The sequence below is a fragment of the Myotis lucifugus genome, unplaced genomic scaffold (assembly GCF_000147115.1).
Source record: "Myotis lucifugus unplaced genomic scaffold, Myoluc2.0 scaffold_235, whole genome shotgun sequence".
Lineage (NCBI taxonomy): Eukaryota > Metazoa > Chordata > Mammalia > Chiroptera > Vespertilionidae > Myotis > Myotis lucifugus.
The window spans coordinates 1901908-1911887 of NW_005871283.1; positions in this window are offsets into that span (position 1 = coordinate 1901908).

The following is a 9980-nucleotide window of genomic DNA, read 5'->3' on the forward strand; positions in this document are numbered from 1 at the left end:
CTTCCTAATCCCCATCTCCGCCAGGCTCCAAATCCCTGCTTTCCACACGCTGCCAAAGCACACCGCTCCCCCAGGCCTGCTACCCAGGTTGCTTGAGTTTCGGAGGTGTTTGCTCGCTAGTTCTTCCGTTTCTAGTTCTCTTTGGCTTCTTGGGGGCCTCCCGGGGCCTTCTCCAAAGCACCATCTTAAGCATTAGATGTTACTTGGACTGAAGTCGTAGAAAAACCCGTGTGGGGAGAGGAAGGACTTGGAACCACGCAAGCCCGGGTCCCAACCCTGATCTGCTCTTCCCAGCTGAGTGAATCCCAAGCAAGTCACTAACTTTTCTGAGCCACAGTTTACAGAGGTAAAATGGGAATACTACTTTTTCCTACTTCTCAAGTTCTGTACAGATGAAGTGCTGAGTTAATGTTTAGAAAGCTCCTAGCACAATGCCTGGCGCAAAATAGGCGCTCAATGCGTATTAGGTTATTCCCCTTAAGGGACATAGAAAAATAAGGCCGAAACTCCCTGCAGGGCTTGGTCCCATTTGTATTTCCCTGTTGCTAGATTAATCTGTTTTTCATATGTTTATTGGCCATTAATATTTCTTTTGCAATTAGTCTGTTCATAGCTGTCATCCATTTTTCTTTTAGTTTATTTTGTGTGTTTTTTATTTATTTTTTTTGTCTGGTTTAATGATTGGCAGGACATCTTTATACATTCTAGAGTTTTTTGTTATGCAATTTGCAAATATTTTGTCTTGGTCTGTCTCTTGCTTTTGCCTTTTGGTGTCTTTCAACATTCAATGTCTCTCTCTTTCCACACAGTGTGTGCCCAGAGCTGCCTCTAGGGGCCGGTGCTGTAATGGCTGATTCACTCGGAGGTTGTGGGGGCCTCACTTTCCCCCTGACAGTGCACCCCCCAGGGCTTCCTCAGGGCCTCCACTGGTCTCTAATCAGCAGTTCTCAACCTGTGGGTCGCGACCCCTGAAAGTACATCCTGCATATCAGATATTTACATTACGATTCATAACAGTAGCAAAATTACAGTTATGAAGTAGCAACGAAAATAATTTTATGGTTGGGGGTCACCACAACATGAGGAACTGTATTAAAGGGTCGTGGCATTAGGAAGGTTGAGAACCACTGAATAAAACGAAAACCAAACCGGCAGCTGATCCTGTTTGACTAGATCCTGGAATACCGCAGTCGTACCCAAAATGCACACTTACACACCCTGCTGGTTTCTGCAAGAATCACATCCTTTTTTTTTTTTACTGGTTTGCTGCTTTGGGGAAACTCCAAGATCTGACTGAGAAATCAGCGGCTGAATGAGAATTTGGATGTCCTCCATTAACCTTGTCTTTGGGGCTCATGCTCTTTATACCCCACCATCCCAGCCAGCTGCCCAGACTCACATTAAGTGACCATTAAGTTATGCATTTCTGAGAAGCTGTACAGAAATCTAATTTGATGGATTATATTTTCATGCTCTAGGAGAGGAATAAATTAAAATAAATGTTATGAATTTTACTAGCTCATTTATTGGGCACTTACCATGTGCCATTTGATGGTGAAGCACTTTACATGAAGATCTTATTTAATCCTCATGACAATCAGCAAGCTCACATTTCTCCGTTTTATAGATAAGGAGACTGCAGCTCCAAGGAGCTATGATGCAGCTTGGCCAAGGCCACCCAGCTGGAAGGTTGACAGATTGAGCAAATAAACATACAGCACCCCAGTTAAACTTGAATTTTATGAAAACATGCTATACTAAAAAATTACTATCTCAAATATGGCATGCAGTATTTTTTAAAAATATATTTGTATTGATTTCAGAGAGAGAAATGCAGAGAGGGAGAGAGATAGAAACAGCAATGATGAGAGAGAATCACTGATAGGCTGCCTCCTGCACACCCCCTAATAGGGGATCGGGCCTGAAACTCCAGTATATGCCCTGACCAGGAATCGAACCATGACCAACTGGTTCATAGGTTGATGCTCGACCACTGAGCCGCACTGGCCAGGCTGCATGCAGTATTTTATCTGGCAACCCTATCCAGATGGTAAGTGGGGAATATGGACTAGAATCCAAATGTTCTGATTCCCTGGCCTTTCGTAGTAAGACCATGGAGTACTTTCATGGAATTCTTTGGAAAGAGAATAAATTTCTTGTACTAACACTTAGATTTCTGGGACTGGAGGCTCCTTAACAAACATCCTCACCTTCTAACCCCCACTCGTCAGGGATTCCTTTGCACTCTGAATTTTGAGAGCAATTTTGTATGTATCCAGCTTGTAAATGTAGATGCCTGTATCCAGCCGTCTTGTGGCTTCCAATATTCCTAGTTAACCCTTTACATTCATTCAATTATCTATCCATTTAACTTCTTGACAAATATTGATTGTTTGAGTACCTGTCCTGCTGGCCAGCCTGGGATAGAAAGATGAATGAGACTTATCTCTTGCCCGTCAGGGGCAACCACTCCATTGCAGGAGGCTGATAAGTACAGACACGGACATGTTACCATGGATGGTGGGTTGGACAGAGACCTGCAGCTCATCCTGTTTGACCAGATCCTGGCCTTGCTCTGAAAGCAGAGGATTGGGGGTGGGAGCAGTCAGATATAAATTCTAGGAGATTAGCTCAGCTGGCGTGGCTCAGTGGTTGAACGCTGACCTATGAAACAGGAGGTCATGGTTGGATTCCCGGTCAGGGCACATGCCCAGTTTGTGGGCTCGATCCCCAGTGTGGGGCATGCAGGAAGCAGCCGATCAATGATTCTCTCTCATCATTGATGTTTCTATCTCCCTCTCCATTCCTCTCTGAAATTAATAAAAATATATATTTTTAAAAATTCTAGGAGATTAGCTTTAGTTGAGTCTTAGAGGGTCCATAATATTGTTTTTCCTCTGAAGGGAGGGACAAATGATAATGATATAAATTTAACTGGTGGTTTCAATTTGCAATGAGATGAATTCCGATGAAGAAGAAAGTGAGAACATGGGCTCCAGGGTCAGACATCCCAGTTACATCCAAGTTCCCCCACTTACTAGTCATATAAGTATGGCCATATAACCAACTGAACCTCTCCCTGCCTCAATTTTGTCTTCTGTGAAATGGGAATGACTGTTATCTACTTCATTGGTTTGGTGTACAGGTTAAATTAAATAATCCATAGAAATTGGCTAACACAGCAATGGAGGCATATCGACTACTTCCCCTTCTCTAATAGATCTTCCCTTCAGCCTAAAAATGTGTTGTAATATCTTTCCATCCTGGACCCCATAGCCTCCTCTAACTCCTGGAAGATTCTGTTCCCCTTTTATGGCACAACTCTTTGAGAGAATTGCCTGTAGCCCTTATTTCCACTTCCTCATCTTTTTCTCTCTCCTGAACCCACTCCATGGAACCTGCTCTGTACAAAGCAATTTCAGCAGTCAGTTCTCAGTCTCATCTGCACCCCCTCAGATTGCAGAGGGCTATCCTAGGCATTGCTGTTGTGCGGGCTATCCTGTGCTATCCTATCTATTAGACACCGTCGATCCATCTGGCCATGTTTATTGAAGTGCTTGCTTTCCTTGCTTCCCTTGTGGCAGAAGACCCACACTCACCTGCCTAGGTCTTCTCCCTCCCTGCTGCTCCTTCATCATCTCCTTTGCTGGCTCTTCCTCCTCCTCTCCGGGTCCTTCCACTAGATGTTGAAGTCCCACAGCGCTCCGTCCTCGTTGCTTCTCCCTCTTCATTCATTCCTTAGGTGATCTCTTGCACTCTCCTGATTTAAAATCCCACCTTCCTTCTGATTCCCACATTTACAACTCTAGCTCAGACATCTCCCCTGAACTCCAGACCCAAACAGCCAATTGCCCATGTAACTTCACCATCGGATATCCACTAGGCATCTCAGATGTAACCTTGACTTACCCCTTAACCCCCACCCAGAATCCGTTCTTCCCCCAGTTCCCCATCTCAGTCAATGGCAGCATCATTCACTGTTGCTCAGCCCCAAACCCTTAGAAACACTCTTGATTCCTCTTTCTCTCATTCCCCACATCCAAGCTCAAATCCTGTTGGCTCTAGTTTCAAAATATATCCCAAATCTAATAATTTTCACTTCCTTTAAAGCAAGTTTTCTTAGCTTCAGCACTTTGGATATTTTGAACCAGGTAACTCTTTGTTGTGAGGTCTGTCCTGTGCATTATTGTAGGATGCCTAGCAACATCCCTGGCCTCTACCCGATGCTAGTAGCATCCATCAGTTGTAACAGCCAAACACGTATCCAGATATTGCCAAATGTCCCTGAATGGGTTGGGAGGGTGGGCGGGGGTGAAGAAGGCATGGGAAAAAGCACCCAGTGTGAAGAACTTCTCCACAGGTACCATGCCATAGTCTCAACAATTATTATCTCTTACCTGAAATACCAGAATAGCCTTCTAATTGGTTTCCCTACCTCCATTCCAGCTCCTCCTTCTCCACACAGCAGCAACCAGAGTAATCTTTTAAAGTCACAAACGAAATCTTGTCAAATTTTTTCTTGTCACTTTTGTTTTCAACCCAATACCCTTGTGAAGGTGTGCACAACCCTGCCTTATCTGGCCCTAGTTCATTTGCATCCCCTCTCTCTGATCATCGCACTCCAGTCAAGCTGACTTTTTTTGCTGTTCCTCAAACATGTTAAGAACATTCCCTCCTGGGGCATTTGCATTTGCTGTTCCTTTATTTGGAATGCTATCCCTCAGAATCCCATGATTCCTTCCCTCACTTCACCCAGGTTTGCTGTTTAAACTTCCTTGGAGAGGCCTTTCCTGAGTACCGTATCTCAAGGAGCACTGGCACCCACCCTCTCTCTACACCCTGTGTGATGGACATGGAGATGTACAGCCCAGATCCCCCTTTTAATGGAGGTCTTCGTGCCCAGCTGCTGGGACACAGATGTGATCCAAGAGCATTCTCTATCAACACTGAGCGTGCTAAACATCTCAGGGTGTGCACCCCAGAGGACTCAACCTGTAATGCCCTCTATAACCTTTTCTAGCACTAGGACATATTTAACATCATTTTCTCTGTTAATTGTATGTATCTGCTGAAGGTCTGTGGGGATAGGGACTTTGTTTTGAAACTGCTGTACCTCCAGCACCACTGCCTGGCACATACAGAGTAGATGCTCAGTAAACACTTATCGAATGTGGAAGGAATTCTCTTTGCCACCACAGGCAGCTCTTCACAACTGTGGGTGTTGGGAAAGAGTCTCCCTAGAACAGTGATGGCGAACCTATGACACGCGTGTCAGAGGTGACACGCGAACTCATCTTTTTGGTTGATTTTTCTTTGTTAAATGGCATTTAAATATATAAAATAAATATCAAAAATATGTCTTTGTTTTACTATGGTTGCAAATATCAAAAAATTTCTATATGTGACACGGCACCAGAGTTAAGTTAGGGTTTTTCAAAATGCTGACACGCCGAGCTCAAAAGGTTCGCCATCACTGCCCTAGAATGTGCCACCCTGGCGCGCAAATTCTTTCAAGCTGAAAGCAATGAATGCCCGACAAACTCAGGAAAAGTTGTTTGCCTCCCCCTTCCTGCCTGAAGAGATTCGGTTAGAAAAGCCAGCTTCAGGAAGGAACCCTGTGCATATTCACCTTAGTACATGTGAATGAAGTGTGGCTGCCAGGGAGGGTCCAAGCAAGAGTCTGTTCTGCCAGATCCCCTTTGGTCCCATTGATTCTAGGGGGCCCTGCAACAAATTGTTTGCCAAATGTTTACTCTTTCTCTTTTACCTATGAATTGTCTATCTTCCCTTCCTTAGTCCAAAATGATGTATATACCTATTTTTCCTCACTGTCTTTGGAATTTCCATGCTTATGTGAATTCCCCGTCTCTATATATAAAAGGCTAATATGCAAAGTGTCTCCTCAGGAGTTCAACTGGGAGTTTGAACACTAACTATGACGTGTGCTGACCACCAGAGGGCGGCACGGAATGAAGGAAGGCTCTGGCCAGCAGCCGGAAGGCCCCGATAGGCCCTGATCACCAGCCAGGCCTAGGGACCCTACCTGTGCACATATTTCGTGCACTGGGCCTCTAGTGTGTCTATTACATTTTGATTTTTCTCCTCTATGTCTCTTGTATGTATTCCTGCTGTATGTCGCTTGAATTATTCGACCAGGCAGAGGAACTAAAGGGGTGAGGGGAGTCAGAAGAAGTAAAGGGGTGAGGGGAAAGTTTCCCAGGCCCAGACACTACTCTAAGATTACTCTTAGCCAGGGTGTCGTTGAATGATTTCTAATATAAAGGCTCCAACTTTTTAATAAGCATGTAGCTCAGGGACACCATCTTTCTAAAGAATTGGCTTCTGGAGTGGGAACAGGCCCAGATGATTTCAGACTTGACAGCAGGGATCTGCACAGCTAAGAACTTTATTCCTCCTGCTCTGTCCTCCTTGTTAGGTCCTCACTGAAAGAAAGGAGCCAGGCCAAGAGACGTTGTGAGAGTTTAAGAAATTTTATTTCATTCTCTCACAGCGGGCTGAGACCAGTGTGCCGGTGTCAGCCCTGAGGAGATAGTTAAGTTCTCTTATATAGAGTAGAAGTATGCAATATAGGGTCAGGATGTAGGTGCATGAGTAGGTCAAGCAGCGGGGAGGGCAGGAGTTGGTCAGGGGAGTCAAGGGAGGAGAGTGTAGAGGTTGGCCAAGAGAAGGGCGTTCCATCTTATCTTGCTTCTGCAGGCGCCAGCCGTCTGCTCCAAGCTGTGGGAAAAGGCTTATAACAATATATATTTCAGAAAACATGTCCAAGCAGGAGAGATTAAGGGTACTTCATCTACCACTCCTTTAGTCTGGAAACACATTTTACATGCTGGTCTCACAGGTGGAAGCTGCCACGGCCTTTGAGCCAATGATAATGCAGGTGTTTAGACCTGGTCAGCCCATAGGATAAATTTCAGATTAAGTGGTTATTGTTGAGCATTTTTGTAGCAGAGTGAAATGCTGGCTTTCTTTGACTCTATCTTAATCCTAGCCTGCATTTTTCTTTTGGCCTGCAGGCCAATAGCTTCTGCTATAGATATGTTGATTAGAAGAATTCTGCTTGAGGCTTGAGGTTTTGTAAGAACAGCCCTTTGTCAGAGGTGCCTCTCCAGAAGAGGTGGGGAAATATGTACAAAATTATGACTGTTTATCAAAAATTTGCAAGATCCTCAAGACTGGACTCAGATCAGCAGGGGTCAATGGACTGGGAACTGAAAGGTTTAGAGATTCTGCATGCTCTTCCTTGGATCTCTGATGGTACCTAGATGTCTGTATTCATCACTGACCTCTTGCCCCACTCATTCTCCCTTCCCCTGACATAAAAGAAGCTGGAATTCTGGGCTCTCTTAAGACTGATTGGAAGAAGCCCTAAGGCCCCACATCTTCTCCAGTGAACTCTGACAGTGGTTTTTTGTTTGCTTGTTTTAATCCTTGCCCAAGGATATTTTTCCATTGATTTTTAGAGAGAGTGGAAGATGGAAAGACAGAGAAATATAGATGTGAGACAAACACATCAATTGGTTGCCTCCGGCTCTAGCCCTGATCAGGGCCGGAGCTGGGGAGGAGCCTGCAACTGAGGTACATGCCCTTGACAAAAATCGAACCCAAGACCCTTCAGTCCTCAGGCCGATGCTCGAACCTTTTGAGCTCGGCGTGTCAGCATTTTGAAAAACCCTAACTTAACTCTGGTGCCATGTCACATATAGAAATGTTTTGATATTTGCAACCATAGTAAAACAAAGACTTATATTTTTGATGTTTATTTTATATATTTAAATGCCATTTAACAAAGAAAAATCAACCAAAAAAATGTCATAGGTTCGCCATCACTGCTCTATCCAATGAGCCAAACCATTTAGGGCTGAACTCTGACAGTTTAAATATTGACCTTTGATGTGTTGGGCACATAGACTTTGAATTACACAGTTTCATCTTTTTTGGGAATTTCTCACGACAGCCATAAACTGTGGTGCCATCCTAATTTTATATACAGGGAACCCGGGGTCAGGGGAGTGGCTTCATTCATTTCCAAAGGGTAACGGACACCATCTGTATGCCAGGAACTAGGAATCCAGCCCTGGGTTGTGGGTTCAATTCCCAGTAGGGGGCATGCAGGAGGCATCTGAGCCATCATCCTCTCTCTCTCTCTCTCTCTCTCTCTCTTCCCCCTTCCTCTCTCTAAAAATCAGTAAAAACATATTTTTAAGAAAATAAAATTTGATAGTTATTACCAAATTAATTTCCTTTTTTTTTTTTCCTTAACCAATTCGTCTATATATGAGAGTGAGGAACTGGCCCAGAAGTCTAGTGTCTGGAAAAGGGGAAGCTCAGTCCTAGTAGAAAACAGTATGAGCAGAGACAGTGGACTATGTGCTTCTTGAGATTAGGGATTGTCTAGCTCATATTTGTTCAACAAATATTTATTGTGCCCTTACTAAGTGCTTCCGGACAATGGACATACAGTGACAATGAACATAATGTGCATGGCATTTTAAAAACATATATATGTTTATTGATTTCAGAGAGGAAGGGAGAGGGAGAGAGGGATAGAAACATCAATGATGAGAGAGAATCATTTATCAGCTGCCTCATGCACACCCCACACTGGGGATCGAGCCTGCAACCTGCCTGACTGGGGTTTGAACCGTGACCTCCTGGTCCATAGGTCGATGCTCAACCACTGAGCCACACCAGCCAGGATTGGCATTATTGAAGTAAGCACACAAAATGAAACTATAGTAACAAGCTATAATAAGAGCTATCAGGAGAAAAATGGGGTGCTATGGGAAGGAATAATACAGTCCTTCATAGAGCGGGTTTCCTAAAGAAATTGGAGTGGTAGGTAGAGCCAGGGCACTAAAGCCTTTTGAACCACTGAAGGGTTTTAAGGGAGATGTTAATCTGGTTTACATTTTTTGCAGATCCCTCTGGCTGGGAGGAACAGGATTAGAGCAGGAGCAAGAATGCAGGTGTGAAAACCAGTTAGAAGGTTTTTGCAGGACAGGAGAGAGATGGTAGAGGTTGGTCTAAAGTGCTGGAGGAGGAATCTATAGATTAAGAGTCTCAAAAGATGTATCGATCAACTGCAATGTATGGACCTTATTTGAATCCTGATTTTATTTTTTACTGTAAAAAAAAGATCATGAGACAATTGGAAATTTGAACACAGGCTATTTGATATTAAGGAGTTAAAGTTTTTTGTTTTGTTTATTTTTTTGGTTATTTATTTACTTTTTCTTTTTCTTTTTTTCTTTTTTCTTCCTTTAATTTTTATTAGTGTGTGTGTGCATTGGAGCAACTGAGCAACACTGGCCAGTGCAAATGTCAGACAGTTTAGGACAGGCTTCCCGCTCAAGTGGGGCTTGTGTTGAGGCCCCTGTTTAGAAACGGCTGCTAGACTCTGGTTTTTCTGGTGGTGGTGGTGGTGGTGTAGTATGTGTGTTTAATTTTTGAGCGCAACAGCCACTAGGAGTCCTTCAAACTATGAGGATTTAGAATCTTTATTTGCATGAGATTGGAAGATCAGGCAGGTATTTTCTTTCTCGGGGGTGGACACTAGGTACTAGGAATACAACAGCAATGAGTAAGCCATAGTCAAACTTCACTCACATGAAGTTTATCTTATAGAGGAAGACACATAATAAGCAAAGAAACAAGATAATTTCAATGATAAATATTGTGAAGAAAATAAAAATGTATTGTAATGATGGAGCTGGACAACATGTTCTAGGTAGGGTGAGCGATGACTATTGCGCTAATGAGGGAGCCAGTCATGAAAAGCTTCAGGTGCGGGGGAAGAGTGATCCAGGGGGAGACAACTGTAATTGCAAAGACCCTGAAGAGAAAACAGAGTGCAGGAAACATTTAATGCAGACTCAGCGGAGGACCTGATCACTTATGCCATGAAAACGCTTGGATTTTATTCTAACTGCAATCTCAAGTCTGATTGATGTTGTTACAAG